This window comes from Haliotis rubra, unplaced genomic scaffold (genome assembly GCF_003918875.1).
Source record: "Haliotis rubra isolate DU_JTF1 unplaced genomic scaffold, ASM391887v1 Scf107, whole genome shotgun sequence".
NCBI lineage: Eukaryota > Metazoa > Mollusca > Gastropoda > Lepetellida > Haliotidae > Haliotis > Haliotis rubra.
In genome coordinates this window covers 1,250,836-1,262,551 of record NW_025764970.1, presented here as the reverse complement: position 1 = coordinate 1,262,551, position 11,716 = coordinate 1,250,836, and positions in this window count along the sequence as shown.

Sequence of the window (11,716 nt, the reverse complement as noted above, 5' to 3'; positions counted from 1 at the left end):
GGTACAAAAATGCAAAAAAAATGGGTTTTCAACCAAAAACGTTCTATAAAGAAATTGACAAATACAATTGCATTATTTTAGATCTTCTTTTCACACGTACTTACAAACAAATGATGTAGGTATAAAATGGCAAAATAAACTTTATCATGGTAGCATGAGTTAAGGTCAAAATTTTGAATTGAAGTTAAATGTTCCATCGTTAAAATCAATATATTCACATAATCTGCATTAATAGATAAGAAAAAACAACGAATTATCTGTTCAATTCTTATATATATCTTCCTTCTTGATAAAACCAATGAATTTATTTATGTTATTGAATTTTCTGTCCCTTTTGATAGCAATGTGAGTGGCAAGATTCACGAAAAGCATGCAAAATATGCGGATCTCGGCTTTAAAATGTCTCGTTTATATCCCAAGTATCCTGTCATCAGCCTCCCCGTTATTCTCGGTGCCCTTGGTTTGGTACCTTCTGATTTCTTGGCGCAGATCAGGAGAATGCCCGGGTTCTCAACGGTGAGCGAGGAGTCTACATATTCTCCAGTAAGTTCTTGGTGGGTTCGACAGGCAGCATTTCCTTGGAGAAGTCCCATTCGCTGTCTGGGCTGCATGTAGAATGGGCAAGGTGAGGTGCGGTGAGGTGAGCCTTACCAGCCTGACTGTGCCAGGATCACCAGAATCCTCTTTGCTACATACTATTTTTAATCTGAAAAACATAATAATAATATATTCTATAGCGCCTCAGTGGTAATTTGTACTGAAAAAAAAGTCATTCAGAATAGCTAGTCAAGGGCTTGCTTGAAGAGGTTTGTCTTTAAAAAAGTCTTAAATGAGGTTTGTAAAAGACAGACCTTATAGGAAGAGGTGGAGTGAGTGAGTTTAGTTTTACGCCGCACTCAGCAATATCCCAGCTATATGGCGGCGGTCTGTAAATAATCGAGTCTGGACCAGACAATCCAGTGATCAACAGCATGAGCATCGATCTACACAGCGAACCGATGACATGCTATTCAGTTCCTCTTTGAGTATACCAGCGATGGCGGTGACGGGTATGCTTTCGGCTTTGTTCATCCGCCAGTTTTTCAGGTAACCTTTCGGGGTTACAGTAGTTTGTATGAACGCAGGCATCAGTTTACGTGTACACAATTTCTAATTAGGTCTCCATATTAAGGAGGCGCCTACATTCGTTTATGTAGTCCTTTTTCTTCTCGTAGATAAGCTGGTGCCTGACTACGTTTGCCCCGTGGGCTTTACATAAAAAGTAGTGACATTTCACTTCAATACCGCACACGGAACACGTGTAGTTCGTGAAACACCTCCTATGAAAACAGCAGTACCCCTCAGTCCTACATCTCCTACCGCAGGCCTCGGTCTTCCCCATAAGTATGTACTGACATCGGTACGGGGCAGGTCTCATCTTTGGTATACTCATATGGGGACCTAGTTTAATTGCTTTACGATCAACGCAGTCGCTGCTATACCCAGCACGACAAAGGTCAGTTCTCGGTCCTTTTGTCCCGGGGGATGGTATGTAGTACTGAGCAAGTGTGCGCTCATGGAGTGGTTCGAGCTGTTTGCCGGTTAGTAGGTAGTATTCTCTCGCTGCGTCGTCGACGTCATGGAACGTTTTAACGGCATGGTTCTCATGCTGGAGTCGTTCGTTAATAAAATCGAGCCTTTGCATACGTTTCTTCGCGTACTCAGCTTGCGTGGCTTGCAGTTTCTCCACGGCTATGTTGTGCCGTTTCCGTTCCGCTTCTACCTCGGCCGCGTTCGACTCCCGTAATTTCGAGAACAGGTAATTACTCCCGGAAAATGCCAGGGCGTTGACTAAAGCCCCGCCGACCATCATAGCGATCGTAGCCATCCTATAAATGTCTATATTTACTTCAAAATATTCCCCGGTATGATTCCTTGCTTCACGAGGATATCCTTGGTGGCCATCGCCATACCCAAATTCATGATGAGCATGCCCATATCCTGCAGGTCGAAGTCGAGCTTGATAGTCGGTTGTTTGAGGACCATCTTGGTCAACCGAGCGTACCCTACGGCTAGGCCGGTGACCACGGTGGCGTGGTATGCTTCGTTAACGAACGTTTTCCCCTCAGACAAGATGTATATGATATAGAAATATATATTTAATTACAACATAATATGGGGGTTTACCTCTACTTTCTGTGGTTGGGATTGGGGTTGGTGCTTGTGGCCTATTATAAAGCATGAAAACCGTGGCAACCGCAGCAGTTGCGCCTACAATCCATATATAGTTACTCTTAGTCTTATGTTGCTTGGCTAGACCACCTTTTCTACCGGCGGCAACCCTTTTAGGGTTCTTCTGCTTGGTGACTTGTACTGGGGCCTCCTGTAGGGGGTTCCCCCCTATCGGTGTTTCCTCTTTCGTCACTGGCTGGGCAGCATCCATCTTGTATACTATTATGATTATTATTCCCCTCTTTAAATTGACAATGCTTCGCCGTGATGATCACTGCTGTCACCGGGGCTAAGAACATACCGTATTTATGGTACAGCAGGCAGCTGACGGCGCTCAAAGCATGTTCGATAAAGGGGTCCTTCTCGAGGTCCTCCCACAGGTAAAGTCGACGTTCCGGGGGAATTGGGAGGACATACGATGCCAAACCGGTGTAGATCTGCGCCATGATCGATTTTATAATCTTCGTCATCTCGGCCCCGAGCCGGGACTCATATCTCGCGTACACCTTATCGAACTCATCGGCGGGTAGTTTCTGAATCTTATCGGGAGTGATATTGTCCCCAAAGTATTGTTTGGCCTTGCCGCCGACCGCCAGCGCCATTAGTTTTTCTCGCTTGTCGTCATCAGGCATCACTCGCTTATCGCCCTCCACCAACAGTTGTTCGAGCAGTTCGTTGCACTCCATCCTATAATATAACAAGCGATTCTTAACTCTAATGATATAATAACCGATACAGGTGAAACACAGCGAGATGAAGGTTAAATTGCACACGATGAGCACTTCACAAGCCATATAGAATAGTAACTTTTAATTGCTAAGCCATTGCTCAGCTGATGTGGATTACGATGAAGACACCTCATTCATGGACATCCCCATTATCAACGAATTTTTAAAGCATGCCGTAGACAGATATTACAACTAATTAAGGCAAGATAAAAATTACGTCGAACCGTGGGGAATAGACTATTACAAGTTTGCCCTCAACAAGAACGGCACACTGCGATTGAAGGCTGTCCCGTGGGTCGATCTTGGAGCCAAACGCACGGGAGAACCGCTTGCCTTGTCTATGCTGGCCAATCTCCGTGGTGGGAGGAAACTGATCCGTGAAGAATTAAACATGCCAGATTACGGTGGCGCACGGCCCAAACAACTTCCACAGAAGGTCGCCCAAGATCTGCAAGCTACCAGTACCGAACTCAACGATGATCCCCAAGCCTCGAAAAACTGTTGGATAAGTACCATAACAAACCCTTACCCGGGTTCGAATTTACCGTTTGGGAACTGCGAGGGCTGGACAAGGCCATGCAAACCATTCGTGGGTCACTCGTGGACAACACGGCCAAACTGGACGCGATTGATGAATACATCGCCCATGAAAGAACCAAACTCAGCCAGGCTGACGAGTCTCTGAAAACCATCATCAAGGAATGATTGCGCAACCTGGAAGAGGAAAGGTCGACCTCCGTCTGAGAACAGCTTCGATCCCAGATCAATCGCGTGCGGGAAACCATCGATCGAGTCCTCTACCAGGACACCACACTGGCCGACAGGATCCGAATCCTCTTCCGAGAGCAAGGGATCACCATTGCCAGCGTTCTGACGGCATTGGGCTTCATCATATCAACCCTGGTCGTATCGCTGAGTAGGGGTACCCCCACACCCCAAACGCCATCAGGCGACGTCAGAGACTGGGTGAAAAAACATCTGAAATCACTCGGCGAAGCCCTGGCTAAACTTGCTGGTAAGGCCGCCGAAGCCCTGCCCGGCATCCTGGGTAGCATCGTCTCATGGCTGCTGAGCACGCTGGCTAAAACTGTCACGTGGCTCGGACAAAACCTGTGGGCAGCCATCGTTGCCGTGGCCGGGCTGGTGTACATCTCGACTAAGGAGATTTTAACCAAATGAGGCCGATTGTGACCCCAGCAATGACTAGCGTGGTTTTACTATCGATATGTTCCTTGTTCTCAAACATTTCACGTAATGGAAGTGGCTGTGACTGTGTAGGCCGAACCCTGGGCTCCGGGATGGTACGACTATACCCGTTTCACGGGTAGTTGGAGGGGGGACGTGACTCACGTTGATACCAACATTGACACCCAACTTCTGGTCGGCCGTGGCTATGACTATTTCGTTGTTGTAGCACACTGCTTTGTTGACTCTCAGTTGCATGTCACTCAGGGCCATGTACAGTCCCACGTCAAACACGTAGTCGACTTTAGACTGGGCGTATTCCAATACGTTTTGGTATTCCAATACGTTTTGGTAGCGTTGGATGGCACTCGGTAGGTCGACCGGGGCGGCGATGGCATCTTCGACGTTAGCAACGAACTGTTTCTGAGCGTCGTAAGCAGTCCCCTTACCGAGGATGTTGGAACGCGTTTGCGTCTGCGCGCCCAACAGCGCCCACACGTACATTCGAATCGAGTCGTTCAATCTGGTGACACCAGCACGAGTAAACCCTTTCGACGTGTCCAGCATGAACATTTTCCAATCGTCCGCGGTGGGCTGCTCCACTTTCTGGACGGTGAAAGCAACACCACCTTTAAAGTTCATATGGTCATCTCGCCATTCATTACATAACAAAGCAAAGTCCTGGCGTAGTACATCTCGTTTCCGTAAATCATCACTGACTTCTTTCACGGGTCGCCCCCCATCATATGGAATACCCAACCCGTGGTCAAGCCACGCCCAGTCGTCGCACACCAGACGGCGAAGTTGAGTTGATTCTACCAGAACTGCATAGGGGTGTTGAACCAGGCGTGGACTGCCTTGACGTTCGTCACCGAAAGCTTATACCGGTCGAACACAGTTGTAAACCTGGCTCCAAAGTGCAACCCAGCCACGCCGACCACGATCTTCATGTGCGTGAAGTCTATGTCCATCTTAGGGTAAAACACTCCCGGGGTGTACATTTTTAAAGTATCATATATATATATATATATATATATATATACTCTAAGATGTACGTGACACTTCCAGGGATAACGAGCGGTGAGGCCGTTCAGCTGCTGCTCGCGATCAATAACACGTCAGGTTACCTCGAAGTTGCACTCTGCGATATCACCTACCTGCCAAGGTGGACCAACATCAACGATGGTAACAACAAGCTGTTCGTCAGTGGCGCCCGCAACCAGATAATCGATGGCTACTACAGTGTGTGCTAGTGGTGTTAACCAACAACGGAATAAACCCCTTGAGGCTCGGCCGACCATTGGCGAGGACACTCGAGATGTCGCCGGACGAGATAAAACCCACAACTACCGTCACAGGCACGAAGTTACCCGACCTAGTACCATACCGAGAGTTGTGCATTCATCTCGGTCAGTTGAGCACAATGGACATCATTCAAGATGGCCACCCTTCCACGATACTGAGAGCCATACTGGTGAAAACAGAGAAATACAACGACGGCAGAACCGAGTCGTTTTCACCGCGGCAGTACAAGAGGTTAACTCTGGGCACCATCCCTGAGTTGGTAATATCGGTTTTAGATATAAAGCATAATCCTGTGAATATAGGATACCTCAGCATAACGCTGCACATAAAATGACTAGCGCACAAGGTCTCAGAATGAAGTTGAAAAAATGCATCAATGTGGGGATCTCCGACCTCGGGGACACACGCGGATTCGACGACCCCGGTGTAGATGGTAAACTATACGCCTTGCAGCTTAAAAACAGTATTTACAAACGCGTTGAAGTCCCCTCCATCGGTAGAACCCTAGGTGATATAGTAGATACCTCAGGAGCGGCCCTCAACACTCGGTTCGACCTAGTCCGCATCGGTGATGATAGATAGTCGGTATACCCATCGTTCGGAGGCAAACTGTTTGACTTAGAAGATGTTGAGAGCACGGCCGTTGTAAGAAACAAGCAGTATACCCTCATCTTCACCGACGATGACAAGTGGGTGTTGTTACCGGCTCAAGTCAACTGGTTTCTCAACATTAGTCTCGGCTCCCCTACGTGTTCATGGAGAACAAAGACAACTACCTAAACAAAGTCGTGAACAGCGGAACCCTGCTCGTGCCTTACGTCCCGGCGCAGAGACGTAGTGTAATCATTAGCCCACTCTCGAGTATGGCAGCCCACATGCTATAGCGTAAACCAGGAGTGCAAGACGTGGCATTGCAGTTGGTGTCTGAATTCGGCGGTGTGGTCAAAATCCTGGAAGGTCTACCAGCAAATTCCACGCTGGCCATCCAAGTCTACCTAGGGGAACCATCGCAGGACGAAGTCGAAGTCGTGAAGGGGATCAAATTCCGGTGGGTGAAAAAACACCAGTATCATGTTTGCACTGTTTACGTGTGGGTGGGTGTCGACTCCCACACCAGTCTACAGGGGGTCACCGTGACCGTGGAAGACACGATATCCCTCAGCAAGATCTTCCTACCCGACAACATACACCTCATGGGGTTGAAGTGCACCCCTGAGAGGTTATCACAGAAACAGTTGGAAACTATGTTGTAATAGTAATATAGCAATGACCAATCATCGTCCCAACATCACGCTTAACGACTTAGGGTACTTGGATGGGTTCGATCAGCCTGGCGAGGAAGACGTCTTGTACGGCCTACGCTTTAAAGACAACGTGTTGAAGCAGGCCTTATCGGAGACACTGCTTTGAATTCCGATTGGTTCCTTTAACCTGGGTTGCAAATAAATTATGAAGCTATATATGAACGTCCTTATTGGGAGAGACGTTGCCGTATCATCATACACACGGAATCGGACCTCTTAGTAGACCCCGATAGTTGATGTGGTACAAGATCCATCTATTAACCTTTCCCGTATTCGCCTATATGAGAACCTAGCCATTATTAGCCTCAAATACATTGAGGACTATTTAACTAGCAACCAATTAAAATATATCTTGTAATATATATTATACGCACAGGATGGGTCTGTACCCAGTCGTAGAGGAAGTCGTGAAGACACTGTAAACCGTAGACGGGTTTCGGTTGAAACTTTATGTGACCTAAAACGCCAACTAGAACAAGACCGCAACACACGGGCAGCATTGTACAAGAAGTACCATAGAGCTTTCAATGTCGTGGATGGGGTTCATACCACCCTTATGGCTACCAGTATGGGGTTAGGGGCAGTAGGTGTGGGGTTGTTGACCACCATCAAAGCCGCACCCGTAGTGCTAGGCATCGAAATAACAGCTGGGGTGTCAGGGTTGGCTGGATTGGTGTTTAAGTTTGTGTCACGCAGACTGCATCGTAAGGCATTGAAACACGACGAGATCAGGGTTCTGGCCGAAGCAAAGCTGAACACGGTAAGTGAGCGTATTTCCGCGGCACTCACTGACAGTAAGATCTCAGAGGAGGAGTTTCGTTTGGTCCTCTCTGAACTTGACAAGTACCATAAGATGAAACAAGAGATCCGATCCAAGTCTCGTAAGTCTGCCATCAGCGAAGCCGAGAAAAAAAGTACATAGAACAAGGGGTACAAAAAGCCCGGTAAGCCTTCATTATGAACACCAAAGAGATCATAGGCGATTCACAGTAAACTGTTTCCTCGAGGTTAACACGACATAGAGCTATCGTATCACGTGATCAGGAAAGTGTTGGTTCGCGGTCATAGTGACCAGGAAGTTAACTGGGGGTTCAAACCAGGTATATACAATAGCGGGGAGAGATAGGGGCCTGACAAAAGCTTTATTTCATAAATGAAGCTTTACAGAGTCTTTTGTTGGACTTGATCTCGTACTCGCTTCAAGAGACTGTTCAACAAGGAATATATGACAACAAAACAAGGTCGAATAACAACAGAACTAGACTTCAGGGAAGCATGCTTATCCAATACTCGTGATAAGCATGTAGTTAACACATCAGTCTTATCATCAACTCCACAAGAATCAGAGAGTGACTGTAGCAGCTCAGAAGATTCAATGTCAGGAACACTGTCTAATATTTCTATCTCAAGTCTTCCTGTATAGTTTGGCATGAAATGCATGTGGACCCGGTTTTTTGTAAATATCTCTTCATCCAATGACCCAATCGATCTCAAACTGTGCAAGTGGATGTTTTGTCAGACAACCTAATCACATTGTAAATCACCGATTGTATGCATTTGTATTAAAGAATCTGTCTATGTAACTGTCAACAAAATAAACAGCAGAACGCAGACGGCTTGCAGAGGGAGGGAGCAAATCTGTCTAAAATGAAAAATAGTTTGGTGATACGGTCCCTTCTCAAATATGTCCATACACAATCACGATGTTACCCAACCTGCACGTGCCACACACATTGCGACGTTGTTGATAGCTATTCAAGTACTTGCCAGTACTCCCTTGTGAAAATGTTGTTGTTGTCAGACACTTTATATGATGGTTTCTTAAGTAAAATCTTTAATAGTTGATATATATTTTAGCAATTCAACACCCAAATAGGTCGTCAGATATCATTATTAACTGAGCGAATATAAGTTGGATACCTTTTGTAGTTCAAACGTAACTTGCAAAAAAACGTGCTCCAAAAGCTAGGTTGACGGACTATAATGTATTTTTCAAATTATTTTATACCCAAATACAGCCCATTCTATTGTATGGATCCGAAGTGTGGGGTTACCAAAGATTTCAATGTTTAGAAAGAATTCTCCTACTGGCATGTAAAAAGTTTCTTTGTGTTGGATTAGCAACTCCAAATAATATGATATATGGAGAATGTGGAAGATACCCACTTTACATTTATTCGCAAATAAAATGTTCAAGATATTGGTTTAATATCATCCGTATGCCAGAACATCGGCTTCCGAAAATAACATGCTCTTTCATCTAGATAGTATCGGTAAGGTTACATGGGGTCGCATAGAAGGGCACTATTATTCTCACATGGATATGGGTTTGTATGGTTTAATCAATCTGTTGGCGATCTACATCTATTTCTAAATGATTTTCGTAAAGTAGCAATAAATATGTTCTATCAAGGATGGCAATCCAACTTAGAAAACAGTTCACGTTATGATCTGTACAAAACGTTTAAGACTTTATTAGAGCCAGAAAACTATTTATCAGTTTTAACAAATAGTAACCTAAGAAATGTATATATTAAATACAGACTTGGCTTGTCAAAACTAATGATTAATTATGGACGGAATATATCACTTGAAAGAATACAAAGAATTTTCCATTATGTAACTCTGCTATAGAAGACAAAATACATTTTACCTTTGAATGTCCTTATTATGCAGAAATACGAACTAAATATATACCAGAACGTTTCTCATCTAAGATGAGTAGAATAGGGTTTGTTTCTATTTTGGCATCGAATGATGCCGATGTAATATTTAGATTATCTCTATTTGTAAAACATGGAATGGACCTAAGAAATAACTTGTTGACTGGGATTTCAGATTTACCTTACTCTAACAGGTCCTCCTGATTACCACCAATTGTTAAATGAATGTTGTATTTCTTTTCATTTCCACTGTATCTACTAATCAGTATATTCTCAACCAGTGCATTTATGTAAACTTGTATATGGGCTGATGGCCTTTCATACAATAAAACATCTTTGACTTTAAATATGTTTTCTTTCACAATGAGTAAATATTATGAATGTTGTTTTGTCCGGGTTAAATGTATCTGGCCATATGTTAGCCTAATTACTGAGACGTTCTAAGTCATTCTTTAATCTGTGTTCTATCGTTTGTACATGAAAAGATGATGTACCAATTGAAGTATCGTCTGTAAAATGACGAATAGAATTCTAGATTATCAGCGAGGCCTAAACGTAGCATCTTTTCTCTCCCAATACTTATCTAGTCTTATAACCTTAGTAATAGCTCACCCGTTATACCGCGCTTTCCTGGTTTATGATGTAACTTTCAGCTATGGGTTTAAGTAGTCTGTAATCTATATCATCAGGGTTCGTAACATAACTACCTGTCGTAACTCTACAGTTTACCATAGTTTTACGAACGTCATAGCGCTACGAACGCTTCGTGGATCGGGACCCAGGCCCTCTTGATTTATTTCTTAGCAGGGATTGTATGACATCATATATTTCCGATGCCGCAACAGTAATGTCAGGGAGGGCGGTGGTGGGGGTTGGGGGGTTCCACAACGTTGATTGAACTTTGGAAGAGATTGATTGTCAGCAGCAATGTTACAAATATAAACTATATTAGGAAGTGCATTTACCTTTTCAACAGTACATGTTGTTGGTTTATAGAGGACGGTACAGATAGGGGGAGGGAGTTAGTGTACTCCGATCTTTGATATCAGTATATCGTTAAGAATTTCCAGTAGTTCGTAGTGTTGGAAGTGAGATGTGGTTCCAGCAGACCATCAATATTGCTATAACATTTTCTTTGGCCATTTATTTCATATTATAAAATTATTTTTTTTGCTTTTTGTCAGTATCGAAATTTGCTTATTTTGCCAGTCCGTAATGCCTTTTTTTCGACCACTCCCTTCTGAGATCGTTATCGAACCATGGCTTGTCCCGAGGGCGGATAGTCATAACATTCAGAGTGTACATGCGTGAACTCTTGCCGCTGAGACCGACAGTTGTCACACATTTCATTAACATCTTTAAATTTATTAATTAGTTTATGATTTGCATATTCATGTTTTGGAGTTATCCCTATTGTAGAACAATACTGTTAATGTTAAAGTAGACACTAACAGATATGAAAACCTCCTCAGTGGTGTAACTAAACTCGAATAGACCGTGATACGAACAACTGCTAGTAATTACTTACAAAACCGGGTTTGCTGTTTGACGCCGCACTCTGCAATATCCAAGCTATCTGAACCAGACAATCCAGTGATCAACAGCATGATCATAGATCTATGCAGGTAGGATGCCATGTAATTTGGGCGGCACTGTGTATATGCAGCAACAGCTATCATCTTGATCTTCATAAGCTTGTTACCCGTGAAGACCTTCAGTAACCCATGTTTGTCGTAAGAGGTGACTAACGGGATTGCGTGGTCAGGCTCTCTGGGTTCACACATGTCATCGTATCCCAATTACGAAGACCGATGCTCATGTTGTTGATCACTGGATTATCTGGTCCAGACTCGATTATTTACAAACCGCCGCCATATAACTAGAATATTGTTGAGTGCGGCGTAAAACTAAATCGCTCACTCACTCACTTGTTTGTTTGTTAGATCAAAATTGACCCTTCGCTTTCCGATCATCTGAGTGGTCAGTCAGAGCTTTCAAGTCACAACCCCAGCTTGACCCCATTGTTCTAGTGGTCACACCTCTACTGAATCATAATGATTCAGAGAAGGTTCTGCTTTCACAGTGACTGATTTATCATACTGAAAGGACACTAATTATAGATCATTCTAAGATATCAACATATATTGAGATGCAGAGAGACAGGAAAAACTAAATTCACTCACTCACTCTACTAAGATTGCAAATACCCTTCTGCTCAAAAGTTGTTTCATTGAGGTTATAACTTCTCAAACCACATTAAAGCTTCCAAACAGGTTTTGTGGTAGACATGCCGAAGACATTTCCAAATTCGATACACCGG